Source organism: Theropithecus gelada, chromosome X (genome assembly GCF_003255815.1).
Source record: "Theropithecus gelada isolate Dixy chromosome X, Tgel_1.0, whole genome shotgun sequence".
Classification (NCBI taxonomy): Eukaryota; Metazoa; Chordata; class Mammalia; order Primates; family Cercopithecidae; genus Theropithecus; species Theropithecus gelada.
Genome location: NC_037689.1, coordinates 132,216,592 through 132,232,518, shown reverse-complemented (window position 1 = coordinate 132,232,518; position 15,927 = coordinate 132,216,592). Strand labels below are relative to the sequence as shown.

At 43.1% G+C, this 15,927-nt stretch overlaps 1 protein-coding gene and 1 pseudogene across 3 annotated transcripts in view; one reads left to right on the top strand and one right to left on the bottom strand.

Moving 5' to 3' along the window:
• Positions 1-15,927, top strand: part of PLAC1 (placenta specific 1) — a 198,004-nt gene that overhangs the window by 100,301 nt on the left and 81,776 nt on the right. The window contains exon 1 of one of the 3 annotated variants that reach the window (XM_025372464.1): positions 5,026-5,191. The exons of 1 other annotated variant lie outside the window; for it this stretch is intronic. The gene's annotated coding sequence lies outside the window, so the exon portion shown is untranslated. Of the gene's footprint in view, positions 1-5,025; positions 5,192-15,927 lie in introns of those variants that run through there. One more of the 3 variants, XM_025372466.1, reaches the window with a different exon arrangement.
• On the bottom strand, positions 12,056-12,639 carry LOC112615642 (annotated as a pseudogene).

Sequence of the window (15,927 nt, the reverse complement as noted above, 5' to 3'; positions counted from 1 at the left end):
GTGTTCTGGTAAATGCTTAACAATCTGCGCATGCACGTGTGCATGCGCGTGTGCACACACACACCTTTATTTTAAATGTGTGGCATGTGATCCAAAAATAATAAAATATACAATATTCATTCTTGTAAATTTCATACAGCTAATTAACATTCATACTCATGCTTTAGTTCATTTTTACCTAACTCTTGTATCCATAAGCCATCTTTCTTAAGCCTAGTTCAGGGGCGGTCAAACATATTTTGTTAAAGAGCCAGATAGTAAATATTTTAGGCTTTTTTTTTTGTTTGTTTGTTTGTTTGTTTGAGACAGGGTTTCACTCTGTCACTGAGGCTGGAGTGTAGTGGCATGATCTCAGCTCATTGCAAACTCTGCCTCCCAAGTTCAAGCAATTCTCCTGCCTCAGCCCCAAGTAGTTGGGACTATAGTCGTGCATCACTATGCCTGGACGCTTTTTATGTTTTTTTGTAGAGATGAGGTTTTATCATGTTGAGCGGGCTAGTCTTGAACTACTGGGCTCAAGCAATCCACCTGCTTCAGCTTCCCAAACTAGGATTACAGGCATGAGCCACTGCGCCTGGCTAAGCATTTCAAGCTTTGTGGCCACATAGTCATTTTTTTTTTTTACAACACTTTAAAAATGTAAAAATCATCCTTTGCTTGTGGGCTACACAAAAACAGACTGTGGGGAAAGTTCTCAACTCTTGGTCAAGACAATCAACACAACAATAGATTAAGCACTGCTTTGTAGCATTTGCCAGTTTCCATGACATAAATAGTCCTACCATGGCCAACTTCAGGCTACACAACTTGATGTCACAGAATGTGGAGTTGGGAAGAGATGCCCAGTGGCAGAACATTATGTAGTATTTCCACTATACTGATACAAAAGATATAAGTAACCTCAAGAGCATGGATAATAGCAAAATGTAGTAAAATAATTAGAAAGGGATGAGTTTCACATATGTATTAGCTTTGTGGGTTTTTTTGGTTTCGTTTTTTGAGACAGGGTCTCATTCTGTCACCCAGGCTGGAGGGCAGTGGCATGATCGTAGCTCACTGCAGCCTCGACCTCCTGGGCTCAAATGATCCTCCTGCCTCAGCTGGGACCACAGGTGTGTGGCACCACACCCAGCTAATTTTTTTAAAATTATGTTTTGTAGAGATAGGGTCTCCCTATGTTGCCCAGACTAGTCTGGAACTCCTTGGCTTGAGTGATCCTCCCACCCCAGCCTCCTAAAGTGTTGGGATTACAGGCATGAGCCACCACTCCCAGCCAAGCTTAGTTTTTTCATATAATTTATTTAATTGCAAGGTTATATAATTTAATTTCTAATAATGGCTGAATTTAACAACTCAGCTCTCAAAATTAATTTGTCTCTTGTGAGTTGGTATGAGCACACCACTGTGACCATAACAAATTTCAACCTGTCTGTTTTGTTGGGAGGTAGGTAAAAAGAGAATCTTCACTCAATTTGGTCCATTATTCCTTGTAACAAAAGAATTTACTACAGGGTTTCTTTGAAGCTGGGAGTTTCCCTGGCTCTTCTAAAATAGGAAATGATTTTAGATGTTATTTTTACGTATTTTCAAAAAGAGGTCTGTCTCTATTCTAAACTGCTTCCTGACCACCTTTTGCTTCCAAATAATGAGAACTATTTAAAGGAAAAAGGAACTACTGTAGTGTGGTTTTAAGAAAAGCACATACTTTGCTCTTTCAGAAGTAGTTACACAATACTTCTGCCCATAAACTGGGGAAGAGTTAAAATAGCTTTCCAAGGTTCCTCCCAGGGCTGTGATTTTCCTCTCATCTGCTCAGGTAATGCCACTCATGGTGCTCATTCATTTATTCAGCTATTTGAGCATCTATCAACTGCTCGCCAGTGTACTGAGCTCCAGGGACACAGCAGAATGCAAGAGAGAAATGGCCCCTGCTGAATAAGTAATTATGTAGATTATTATTTACTTATACTTTACATTAGTACCTTAAAGGAGAGCATATAACATAGCGGCCTGATCTATTCTGGGAGGCTCAGGATGTGGCATTTAACCTGACACCTGAAGAATGAGTAGAAAGCCATGCCAAGGAAGAGACAAAAAGAAGTAGAACACCCTTCCTTCCAGGTGATGGGGACATCCTATAGGATGCTTGCCCAAAGCACAGGTACACATACAATACATACACAGATACACAGCATATGTTTGATATTAAAGTTCAATGGGGGGAGAAATTAGAAAAAAAAAGACGACGTCTTAAAAGGCTCCTGGGATGAAGGGGATGATAATTTTTCAAAAACAACATTGAGAAACATTGCTTTATATAAACAACTTGGTGCTCTTGAGCTATTATCACAGCAGTGGCAGAGCTAAGAGGCTGACTCCTCCCATGAGGACTAGCTACAGACCTGCAGGCTCCAGAGACTGATACTAAGACAGGAAGTTAGAGGACTCATGGTTTCCCACAACTCCAGAAAATATCCTCTGTTATCTTTCAAATACTGCCTCTTCCTCGTTCTCTCTCTTCCCTCCTTCTGGAACTCCAACAGGACACTTACTGGAACTTCTCATTCTGTCCTCCATGTAGCTTAGCTTTCTTTTCTTATTTTTCTTTTTCTTTTTTTCTTTTCTTGAGACGGAGTCTCACTCTTTCGCCCAGGCTGGAGTGCAGTGACGCGATCTCGGCTCACTGCAAGCTCCGCCTCCAGGGTTCACGCCATTCTCCTGCCTCAGCCTCGCCCATAGCCCGCCACCATGCCTGGCTAATTTTTTGTATTTTTAGTAGACATGCTGTTTCACCGTGGTGTCGATCTCCTGACCTCGTGATCCATCCACCTTGGCCTCCCAAAGTGCTGGGATTACAGGCATGAGCCACCGTGCCCGGCTCCTTTCTTATTTTTCATCTCTTTATTCCTCTGCTCTGCATTCTGGATAATTTCCTCAGCTCTATCTTCTGGTTCACTCATCTTCTCATCAACTGTGTTTAGTTTGTTGTTTAATCTCTCTGTTAAGTGTTCTCTTTTCCATTGCAATGCCTATATTTCGGTTCTTTTTTGCATTCACCTGTATTTTTCAAACTATTCTATTCTTGCCTTCTAGTTTCTATTCCTTTTTAAAACCTCTTTCAGTCAGGCACGGTGGCTCACGCCTGTAATCCCAGCACTTTGGGAGGATGAGGCGGGTGGATCACCTGAGGTCAGGAGTTCAAGACCAGCCTGGCCAACATGATGAAATCCCATCTCTACTAAAAAATACAAAAATTAGCCGGGCATGATGGCAGGCACCTGTAATCCCAGCTACTCAGGAGGCTGAAGCAGGAGAATTGCTTGAACCCGGGAGGCGGAGGTTGCAGTGAGCCGAGATCGTGCCACTGCACTCCAGCCTCGGTGATAGAGCAAGACTCTGTCTCAAAAAAAAAAAAACAAAAAAAAAAAACTTTGAACATTTTCAGCATACTTATTTTAAAATCCCTTTTAGATTTCCCTATGAGCTGTGGTTCTTAAGGTATGAATTCTTCCATTGGTTGTACTAGTCTTATGGTGGTTTATTTCCTCACAGACTTAGTAAGTTCTAGCTATGCATTCATCCTGAGTCATAGATACAAACACAGATTCATGTGCTATATACCACCTGGGTTTGAATTCTGGCTCTGCCACTTAGTACCTGTGTGTTCTTAGGTAGGTTATTTAATCTCTCTGTTCTTCAGTTTCAGTATCTGGAAAACAGGGCTGTTCTACAAATGAGTTATTAGGTTGGTGGAAAATGACTGCAGTTTTTGCCATTTATTTCAACGACAAAAACCACAATTACTTTTGCATCAACCTACATAATATAAGCCAAGCACTTAGGACAGTGTCTGGCACATAATTAAGCACTTGGCTAGTGTTATTACTGTTATTTGGCAGGAATTGTTTTACCTTGTGTACTTTGGGTTATGTGACTGCCTACTCTCAGCTCAAAGTGGCCAGTACACTTCTGAACTGTGTTTTTCCCCCATCCCCACTTATGGGCCAGCACTTCCCACTGCTAACTTTCCATAGGAGCTCAGATTCCACTCCCGTTCCCACCCTGCCATTCAAACTCTTCGCCCAGGATGTGTGACCACCTTTGGTTCTTCTGTAGGCTGTATAGTTACTGCTATGGCTTTGAGCTCTCTTTTCATTTCTGGCACTAGAATATGTTTATTTTTGCTTCTGCTCTGTACGACAGATTTAAATTTTTCGAAAAACAATGTGTTTGGAGCAGGAGAGGAGCTTCCTGCAACAGCTCAGGCAACCATACTGACGAGCAATCCCTAAAAATTCTTTTTTTTTTTTTAAGTTTCGGGGTACATGTGCAGGTTTGTTATGTAAGTAAACATGTGCCATGGTGGTTTGCTGCATTGATCAAACCATCACCTACGTATTAAGCCCAGCATGCATTAGGTATTTTTCCTGATGCTCTCCACCCGCCACAGCCCCCTGAGAGGCCACAATGTGTGTTGTTCCCCTCCCTGTGTCCATGCGTTCTCATTCTCCCTGAACATTCTTCCTGAAGAGGCTTACCTCTCATTTGGCAGTGGGCTCCTTGAGAGAACTCAGGACAAAGGCTGGATTCCTGGCGGGAAGGAATATATATTATTTGTTTTTGTATTCCCTGTGCCTGATATACTTGATATATGTTTACTGAATAAAGACATGAAAGACTACCTTGGCAACAGCAAGCACTACAAGTGGCCAGCTCACTGCTTGATTTCTCTAAGAATTACCACCACCATGTTGTAACCCTCTACCCCACCCTTCTTCCTGTGAATGAGCTCTGTCAAGGTGACATGGTTTCTAACACATGACAGTAGGTATCATTCAATCACTGATGATCTCAAGGGTGAGTAGGTTTCTTTTACTCTGTAAACAAAATGCCAAACTGGGAAATGCTGCAGAGGCCACATATTATTCTGACTTTCAGAGTATTGTTTCGAAAGCACCAGAGTAAAATGTTAAGCAGGTAGCTGATGCAATCTGGCAAAGTCAGTATCTAGCTCTATTTATATAAAGACACACACATATATCAGGCCATCAGAAAGATTTGTATAGAGAGTGACTCTCCTATGAAGGTAAAGGCCACCCCCTTTCAGTTCCAGTGACTGAGATACATTTTTCCAATCCCGGGGGCAAATACAGACACAGCAAGTTCCTTCTTCCCTTTGGAAATTTGGCAGGTAAGTCAAGTCTGTCTCTGTTGCCACATTCTCTCAAGATTTTATGACTGTGCACATGGCCTGTATGAAAGCTTCACTTAGGTCACCTTATGTCTTGGCAGCCAGTATGGTATATGACGATTCAGGAAGACCCTGGTGTTTCCCAGATGGGGCCAGATCTGGCCGTGCAATTATTGCCCTCCAGCTGGGAAATGTGACATGGGGGTGATGAAGTGGCTGCTGAGAAGGAGGCAGTTAGACTCTGAATTTGGTCTGTTCTTTATTTAAATCTAAAGATTGAACACACACACGTAGATCTAAAATCAATATCATACACACACACACACACACACACACACACACACTCACACATGCACCACTCCCCAACTGCACAGGGTATTTTTTAGGGATTCATGTGGATTCCCCTTAACACATATTTCCCAGTCTAATTGCCTATTCTTTCCCCTGTTTACATGCCATCTCATCATTCTCCTTCCTTTACTCTCCTACTTATCTTTATCATTGCTTTTAACTGTGTGTTCCCATTAACCCAGATGATCAGTTTCAGACTCTTTGAGAAAGAGACAGGGACCCTAAATCCATTGTGAGCTGCTTTGTCTCATTCTCTCCCATGACCACAGAGAAGCATGTCTCTGTACCTTGATTCTCAGAGGAAACAGAGTCAGAAGCTACACCACCACTGGTAGCACAATGTTACTCTCCGGATGGACATTCTCATTTATAAAAAGAGTACTAGAATAAATTGCATTCTAATCCCAACAGCTCTAATAACTTGTCCTTCATTCTGTCAATATACTGATCACTGTTACTACAGAGGCAGCAGGGAACAAATATGGGCTCTGTATTTAAACAGACTTGGGTTCAAGTTCCAGCTTCAGCAGTTAATAGCTGAGTGACCCTGGGCAAGTTGCTTATCCTCTCTGAGCTTGTTTCTTCATCTGCTAAATTGGCCTCAAGTAGAATATACAGACAGTCCCCAACTTGCAACTGTTTGGCTTGCAATGTTTTGACATTATGACAGGTTTATTAGGGTATTGAATGCATTTTTGATTTATGATATTTTTGATTTGTGATGGGTTTATCAGGACATAGCCCCATCATAAGTCAAGGAGCATCCATATATTCAAAGTGCTGGATACATAATCGGTGCTCTATAAATAAGTAGAATTACTATGATTATTTGGATGATGGTTGCAACCCTTAGTCCTTCCTTCCTGTCTCACTGGAGTTAGAGACAATCAGAGTTAAAAGGAGGACTCTAAAGATGAATAAAGCATCTTCTCACGGTCAAGTGCCAGCTCTGAGCTGCTGAATGCTCAGCATAGCACTGGCTCTCTAAGAAGCTCTAGGAGAAACAATGGGTAGACCTACTCCTGCTCTCAAAGGGCCCTGGCCATCCAAATGAGCAGGTAAGATGAAAATGTCCACAAATGTTAAAAAAGGAAAAAAAAAAAAAAAAGGCTGGGCATGGTGGTTCATTTCTGTAATCCCAACACTTTGGGAAGCCGAGGCAGGATTGTTGAACCCAGGAGTTCAAGACCAGCCTGAGCAATGTAGGGAGACACTGTCTCTACAAAAACTAAAAATAAAATAGTCAGGCTTGGTGGTGCACACCTGTGGTCCTAGCTACTCAGGAGGCTGAGATGGGAGGATCAGTTGAGCCCAGGAGATCGAAGCTGCAGTGAGCTATCATCACTCCACTCCACTCCAGCCTGGGGGACAGAGCACAACCCCATCTCAAAAAAGAAAAGAAAAAAAAGATGAAAATGTAAATATGAGTGGGCAATAAGACTAGTATCTGCTAAATTATTCCCTGTAGGCCACAAGTGCTGTGGACATTCAGAGAGGGGGTGCTGCTGTGAATAAGAAGTCCTCCTGGAGGAGGCAAGGCTCCAGCTGAGACTTAAAGAAAGGATGAGGCTTGGAGTGACCCCTAGAAAAGGTGGGAGCTCTGTGGGCAAATGCTGGTCAAACTTGAGAGGTAGGGACAACTGTTATTTCCAATTTACAGATAAGAAAATGGAAGGCCAGATAAGCCTAGTGACTTCTCTAAGGCCACTCAGCAAGTAATTGGCAGTGCTAGGATTTAGGTAGAGATCTGTCTCTGGTGTTGAAGGCTATGTTCAAAGCTGGCTCTGACTGAAGAAAGATGGGAAATAGGCAATAGCCATCGATGGTTTTCCAGATAGGAGTGACATAGAAAAGGCAGTGTGTTTTCTATATTCACAGTGCAGCAGGTGTTCAGGGGAAGATTCTGGCACTAGAGGGGTCAATTAGGAGGCAGTTGCAATACTTTAGGGCTGAGGTATTGAAGGCCTGATCCAGGGTAGGGGCATGGTGGGACTAGAGAAGGCATTAAGCCGTTAGGCATGTCAAAGGGCAAATTCACAGACTTGGGAACTGGCTGAATATGAAGAAAGAAAGACAGCAGGATGATTAAAGAATCTGATATGGGAACCAGAAGACTGGGCAATGCTGCTACTAGGCATATTGGGATAGCATACTCATTTTAAGGTTGCTGTTTATATAAAACAGAGCCTGGTTTCTTTTATTACTATTGCTATTAAATCTTTTAATTTTTTTGAAAAACCCACATACCATGAGAAAACAGACAAATTCAGAATATGAGATATTCTACAAGACTAGCCTGAACTCTTCAAAAATTCAGTGTCACACACAAAAATTAGGAGCACACACTGTTCTAGATTAAACGACACTAAAGGGACATAAGTAGATGCAATACACAAACCTTGGTTTTGGATTCTGGATTTTACAAAGCTATGAAAGACATTTGGGGAATATTGGGGCAATTTGAATATGGAGGATTCAAAATTATATTAGGAGATTATTGTTTATTTTCTTAGCTGTGATAATATTTTGTGGTTAGGAGGGAGAATCTTCTTATTCTTTAAAAAGTCATTCTGAAGAATTTAGTGGGAATGTGTTATGATGCCTGTGACCTTCAAATATATGTGTGTGTGTGTGTGTGTGTGTAAATAGACTGATAGAAACAGAACTACACAGCAACTATGTTGAAATGTTAATTGTGGAATCTTGGCGGTTATATGTATGTTCATTGTTCTACTTCTTTGATCTATTTGTAAGTTTGAATGTTTTCAAAATAAAAATTCTGGAAAAAATAATGCATGAACATTGTAAAAAAAAAAACAAACAGTAAAAAAGGGTATGGGGGGAACCCTTCTACCCCAGACACCCAATATGCCTTCCCAGGAGCAACCACTGGTCACGTTTCTTGAAATTTTATCTGCATTTTACAAGCCTATGTATGTGTTTGTAAATTCTGTTAATAAATAGGTTCATGCTATGCATCTTTTTGTTAGCTACAAATAGACTCTCTTATCTATTCAACTGGGAGAGTAGTTAGTTAATTAAAATCAGTAAAAGTGGAAGTGCTTGGACCCACTAGGGAGCCGTGACCAAGTGCATCCAGAATACTGTGGGTATCAATCAGTGCATTTTACACAGGAAATGCAGAGCATCCTTTAATTGTGAGAGTTGGCCCCACAGACGTCAGCTAAGCGAGATTCCACTGTAATGGCGGCAGCCTGCTTTTTTTTCTCACTTCAGGAGCCTTCCTGGAGGTGTCAGGAAGGCCTAGGTCTGCCACCATGGCCCCTGAGCCACTGGTAGAACTTTCAGGAATGAGAGAGATGAGCTATTGGGCTTGGGGAGAGGTGAAGTCAGCAAGTGCATGAGGGGCCTGGGCCAGGACTCTTCTCATATGAACCCCACAGGCATACCCTGACTGTTCCATATAACCATGTGTAGATCTGTCTCATTCTTTCAGTACAGTTTTTAGGATGAATTGCTTTTAGGATGAGTATGGTTTTAATCATATTGTGCTTCAGGTGATGGTGGAACATCTGGGTAGAAAAAACATTGCCTAGGCTTACTGAACTTGCCTGATCGTAAGAATCATTTGGGTATTTGTCTAACAAGCTTTCCAGCTAGGGCAGTGCTACCATACGCAGTTGGAGAACCAGGACTGGGGCTCCAGTGACAGGACTGCACTGAAGGATGGAAGCTCCACTAATGGTACTAGTTAAAGGCATGAGAATAGACAGAGAAGGCAAGATGCCTGAGAAATGCTGAAGTCCAAGGACGGAGCCCACTAACTCCCATACGAGCTTCTTTCCCCAACCCCTCCCCTCCAGAGATGATTGCCTCCTTTTGCAATCATTGGGGTCACATTTCCAAAGCATGTGCAGCTTTGAATATGAAAACCTTCCCTAACTGCCAGCACCTGGGCAAATTCAAATCACATACTTGGACTCCTCCTTGCAAATGGGAAGGATGATTGGAAAAATGTGACTCCAGAAACCAGATCTGGACTGAACTGAAATTGCCTGAAAAATGAAAGTATTGGCACAATTAACAAAAAGGGACTGGATTCCTTTATTTATTTTATTTATTTGCAGCTAAATCCTACACAGCTTGCAGACCTTGGGAGACAGCCATCCTTTTATCATTCCTGATATGGACTTGAATTTCTAAGAAATGACTTTTTTAATGGTCTGTGGAATTGAACTCCTACTAGAAGCAGTCCTAGGACTCCCAGTCACAATGTTTTAAGAACAATCCTGAGACAAGAGCAAGAGCTCTGAGGGGACTTGAGTGCCCACAGACCCATTAAGCCATGTGCTGACCTCAAATTGATCTTTTCAGGTGTCCTAGAAAACCCAGCTCTGCACCTAACTCACCCTCTGCATTGGGACAAGGTAGAGCAAGGCCTGATGTCATTTTAGGGACCCACAATGGCAGAGGACTGCATTGGCTTGTCACACTGCCTGAAATGTTTGCATTTCAGTGTGAAGCACTGAAGTCCCCTGTCTTCTCTAAATCAAAGTGTCTCAGAGGTAAAGACAGGATCTCTAATTTTTTAAGACAAGCAGCTTTTCACTTAAGGTTAAAAACCAAATGGAGAAGGGTGGGTAGTGATGTGTCTGGGTTTTGTTGTAAGCCTGGAGGGTGAGCAGGTGGTTAGGAGAGGGAAGGGTGTCAAGAAGGCCCAGGCCTTCCCTGAGCCACTGGTAGAACCTTCAGGAATAAGATTGATGAGCCATCGGGCCTGAGGAGAGGGCCTGGGGAGTGTGTATGAGGGGCCTGGGCCAGGACTCTTTTCATATGTGGCCCCATAGGCACACCCTTACTGTAATGATTGTGGAATCGGGAAGCCATCACCACAGTTTCCAATTCCTTACCACTATTATTACCATGACTGTGCTGAGTGCATGTGCTTTGAATTTTCAGTGAGCCTGCTAGCCCAGGGACACTTCTACCTGCCCCGTTATGCGTGACACAGACTGATGGACCACAATAGCAGAGAGCAGTCGTGGGCCTCACATCTGGGGGATCAGGCCTCAAGGATTTTGCGTGACAGTTTATTCCAGCTCTTCCATGTCTCTGAAGAAATCCACAATTTTGATTTTCTGTAACCACCCCCACCCCCCGCCCCACGCTTTTAAAAGCACATATTATGTGCCAGATGCTAGAGGAAGCATATTGGATATATCATTTATTTAATCCTTACCACAGCACTGTGAGGTAGATGTTATTGTTAACCAATTTTACAGATGTGGAAACTGAGGCACAGAGAGATTAAGTAACTTGGCCAGCACTGCTCTGCTCCAGCAGAGCTTCTGGAAGTCAGCTGGCCAGCTAGACTCTTTCAGATTACTTTTCCTAACCCAAGCCCACTTCTGAATTGTCTCTCCCTATTGATTCAACCTCTGTGGTGAGGGGTTTATCTTCAAATGAGGTTTCCTGGGATAGCCCTGCTGTGGAGTCAACCTGACCAAGGGCCAGCTGCACCACTCACCTGGGGGCAATTGCCTGTAGAACCAGAGAACAGAAATAAGAAACTTCACTAGGGTTGGCCACAAACCACAAGATCCTCTAGAAGGACCCCAAAATGTCCGTGAAGACCAATAGTCGGATTACTGACCGTGCCGCCAGAGAAAGAAAGTGCAGCCTACCAACTACCCATCCAATTTGAGCCACATGACTTGCCAACGTGGGTGTTTTCTGAGGAAAACCTTCAGTTCACCCAGCAATTCCAGCCTAAGCTCTTTTCAGAGTCTGCCTGAACTAGCTAGATAGTTGCCTCTGGGTCACTGTAACCCAAAAAGGCTTAATTAAAATCAGGAAATAGGCTAAAGTTCCTCTGCTGCAATACTATAAACTTTAGATAGGTCCAAGTAGGCTGCAAGGACACACAGGGATAAAAGGTACTTTGGGATACAGCACAGTCGTCTGGGATACTCATATACACACCCACACGATACCCTCCTCCCCCCATAGAAATTAAGAAATGAGAAAAGGAAAGTATTTGGCTCTAGATGAGCTTCCTTTGTAAAGGCTGGAGACAACAGCATTTGTCTACTGAACACATTTTGTCTGGGTATGGGGGAAGCAATCTCTCTAGCCTGAGGGTCTCAGGCAGGACTTGGCCTGGTGGGTGCTTAGGGCCAAGTGGGGGATGACTGGCAGGCCAAGGGCATGAGGAGGATAGAGGAAGAAAGGGGGCAGAAGGTGAGAGGCGTGAGAGACTAGAAAGTGAAGGGAACAGGCACAGAAGGGAGAGAAGAGGGACGCCAGAGATGTTTGGAGTAGGGGCAGCTGGGAGAACCCATGGTGCTGACAGTCAGCTCCGCATCATGATAAAGCCATTTCCTGTTTATCAGACATGATTAGGGCATTAGAGTTCTCATACCAAAGATTTATCTAAGAGTAGACATTTGGCCCCTTTGGGTATCAATCCTTTTGGAACTCAGTTTTGTTTTTTGTTGTTTTTATTTGTTTGTTTGTTTTTACTGTGAATATACCTTATTTAGTCATTTTTGTTTACAAGTGAAACTCTGGGAATTCAAAATTAACATCATTACCTATGAGCTTCTTATAGACACCAGAAAAAATTTCAACCTTGTGTGCCACATTGTTCTGCTGTGCTTTGTCCAAATGAACCTTTGCGAGGCAGCTGCCATCCAGTTTCAAGTGGATTCTCTTGCCCACAATTTAACTTGGAAAGATCAAGTCCTCAAGATCGCATGGTACACAGCTATCAGAGTATGGCTCCTGTGATGCTTTTGCTTATTTTTTGTATGGCTTTTTCAAGTTGGCTTAGGCAGAATTCTCCTCTGAGTAATAAAGACAACATGCTTCTCACTGAACTCTTTCTCCAATTCACGTACTAGCCAGACTTGGATTTTCTGGGAAGATTTCAGTTGAGAAACAGGAACAAAGATTATGATAGCTTTCTGACTACCACCAACTTCAGTTTCCTTGGCTGCTATGATATTCAGCTCCCTGAGCTGAGTCTTGAGGTCCACGTTCATCTTTGGCTCCAGAAGAGCCTAGGAGATGCTGAACTTGAACTTGTCTGGCTTCTTGCCTTTGGGCTTCTTGATCCTGGTGTTCAAACTGAACATGGGCTTCTCCTTGCTGAGTACTGGCTTAGGAAGAAACCCAAGTCTCACAGTTTGGGATAGATAGCTTTTTGAAATGTATTCAGACTCCACTGCTTTCTGAAACTAAATGTCCTGAGTCCTTTTTCTGGAAAGAGTGGTAAAAGAGGCAAGGAGTTTGCTTGTGAAAATTGGTTTAATTCTTTAAATAGATATTTGTTTATTCAGGGCCTCCTATGCACTAAGCACTGTGTTGGGTGCTGTGGACATGACAGACCTGGAGCCTTCTTATGGAGCTTGTTCTGCCTATAATTTGGCCCATTTTGAGGGGGTCAGAGAATGAACACTTCCACTTCCTAAACTGTGCTGGGCTGTGATGCAGTGAGGTCTTTGAGGGTCTCGGGAATAAGTTGGGTTGTTTGCCCTTATAATAAAAGGCTCCAGATTGTGGTGCCAAGACTTCCCAGTGTCAGCTGTCACTCTGTGCTGCTGTCACCGTGTTGTTTCTTTAGGAGCAGAAAGATGTGATCTCTTTCCTAACCCTGTAACAAAAGACAGTTAACAAGAGAAAAGCATTTAGCAAACTTATTTAATCAAATTTTACATGACATGGGAGCTTTCAGAAATGACGACCCAAAGGCCCAGGGAAAATGGTGTATTTTTATGCTTAGGTTCTATAAAGAACGTATAGAAATGTGATTGGACAAAGGGTATGATCTAATGGTAACAGACTGAAGGCAGAGGGTACCCAGTAAGTCTTGTCTGTTTAGATTCTTCTTGGCTTTTCTGTGTAGCATTCCTTCCTCCAGGGTATAGGGCAGGAACTCTCTGGCATGAGGGTCTGCAAGGGAGAAGTGACCTTTCTAGATCGTATGGGTTGCCTTGGGGGAGAGAGGTTCCAGTTTCTATGATTCACCCGGGGCGGGAGACAGGAGGGTAGGAGAAGGTCAGGGAGGGTAGGAGAAGGTCAGCGAGAGACTTTGCTTCTGAGGTGGCAACTGAGACCTTCCAGTCTCCTTTAGTTCAAAGTACTCAGCATGCCAAAGCACCATCATTTGGGGTATCATTTTCTGAGGGCTAGCACTTCTTATCTGCCATGTTATTTAACACATGTTTGCCTAGGCTAGGGCCTTACAGTGGCTTTTCTCTCCCACGGAGTATAAAGTGGATGTGTTTTGTGATAATGGTTGGCCAGTTGGATGTATTTTCTCTTCCTCCTTAGTGCTAAGCTGCATTCCACATGGTTGAGGTTGCTGGAAGTACAGCTTCCAAAGAAGTGAGGACTTACAGTATAGTATAGTCAGTGGCATGCTGGCAGATGTCCAACAATTGCCTCCCTCAGTTGAGCAGGGAAGGGAATGCTGGTTTATAGTGTTTGCTGATTTCCATGGTGTAAATGCTCCCACCATGGCCAGTTTCAAGCTCCTGACATGACATCACTGAACAAGGAGTCAGGAATACATGTGCAACAGCATGGCATCGTAGAGTATTTCCGCCACACAGATACAATAGATGTAAATAACTTCAAAAGCATAGGTAACATAAGTGTAGTGAAATAATTAGGAAGTGATGAGTTTTGAGTATTCATTAGCTTTGTCTGGTTTTTTTTTTTCTTTTTTTTTTTTTTTTTTTTTTGAGACATAGTCTCCCACTGTCGCCTGGACTGGAGTGCAGTGGCGCTATCTCGGCTCACTGCAACCTCAGCTTCCCAGGTTCAAGTGATTCTCCTGCCTCCATCTCCCGAGTAGCTGGGATTACAGGTGCCCGCCACCACACCTGGCTAATGTTTTGTATTTTTAGTAGAGACGGGGCTTCACTCTGTTGGCCAGGCTGGTCTCAAACTCCTGACCTCGTGATCCACCCGCCTTGGCCTCCCAAAGTGTTGGAATTACAGGTGTGAGCCACTATGCCCGGCCAGCTTTGTCTTTAGCATAACCTAATTGTAAGTTTAGATCATTTCATTTTTAACAATGGCTATATTTAACAAACTGGCCCACAAAATTCATGTTGAACCATTGATTCTCACTATCTGGATGAGTGTGGTGCTGCCTCACTTTTCTCTTAGCTTAAGCAGTAGAGAGTCTGAGTAAACTGGGTCCCAAGGCTCTTGCCCCCACTTTAACCAGAGCAGCCCTGCTTGTATTCATTTCATACATAATGGGGTTCTGTGTTTGAGCAGAGGGTTCCAATGTTTTTTATTTTTTAATCTTTTTTTTCTGTCACCCAGGCTGGAGTGCCGTGGCACAATCTCGGCTCACTGCAACCTCTGCCTCCTGGGTTCAAGAGATTCTCATGCCTCAGCCTCCCGAGTAGCTGGGACTACAGACATGTGCCACCATGCTGGGCTGATTTTTGTATTTTTAGTAGAGACGGGGTTTCGCCATGTTGGCCAGGCTGGTCTTGAACTCCTGACCTCAAGTGATCCATCCACGTCAGCCTCCCCAAGTACTGAGATTACAGGCATGAGCACCCAGCCTCCATGTTTTTTAAATGTTTTTTTTTTTTTCTTTTTTTGAAAAGCATTGGTATAGATGGTCTATGAGGTTCCTTCCATTTATGGTGTCTTAAGTTAGCCATGTCTTGCTAACCTTCCATTTTCCCTTTCGTTCCCTTGTCCCCTCTTGTCACTCAGGCATCCTATTCCTGCTATTCCCAGAGATCTTTCTGTCCCATCCCAGGCTCTCCATCTTCACTGAAGAGATAGCTGTTATCAGCTGATATGGTTTTAGGTGATATTCCTCCCAGGCATATTTTACTTTTCAACATGTGACTCCAGAAGACACATAAGGTCTTTCAAATACAGAGAAATGAATTTCTAAAAGCTGGAATTCCAGGCAGGGTGCTGGAGGTGAGGGGTGGGGTGCTGTCTGTACTCAGTGCCCTTAAAATCATAACACTGAACAGTCAGACCTGATTCTACTTTGCAGTATCCTTCAAAAATCTCTTGATTTCGATGGGTTGCTAAGTTACCCCCAAAGAACGGCCCAAGAGTGTATCTCTATTTTTCTTTACACAACACAGTTTTCTTGCAGTGAAAACTAAAACCTTATCCTAGCAGATGTTTGGTTTGTCTTCCCCTGAATGCAGTTTTCATCCCTGGAAATGATAGAGAGGCTGCAAAGGTTATGGATATGACACAATCCTTTCTGAAGGCAAATTCACCCTCTTTAGCATGCCAGAAAAATTATTTTTCCAGGAAAACTAAACACTAAGCACATGCTTGGATGTTCCTTTCAAGCAAAAGAGGAGCCCTTTCTATCCCATTAAGGTCAGGCAATTGCCCAAGTGATTTGCTTCACTGCCTATCATAAC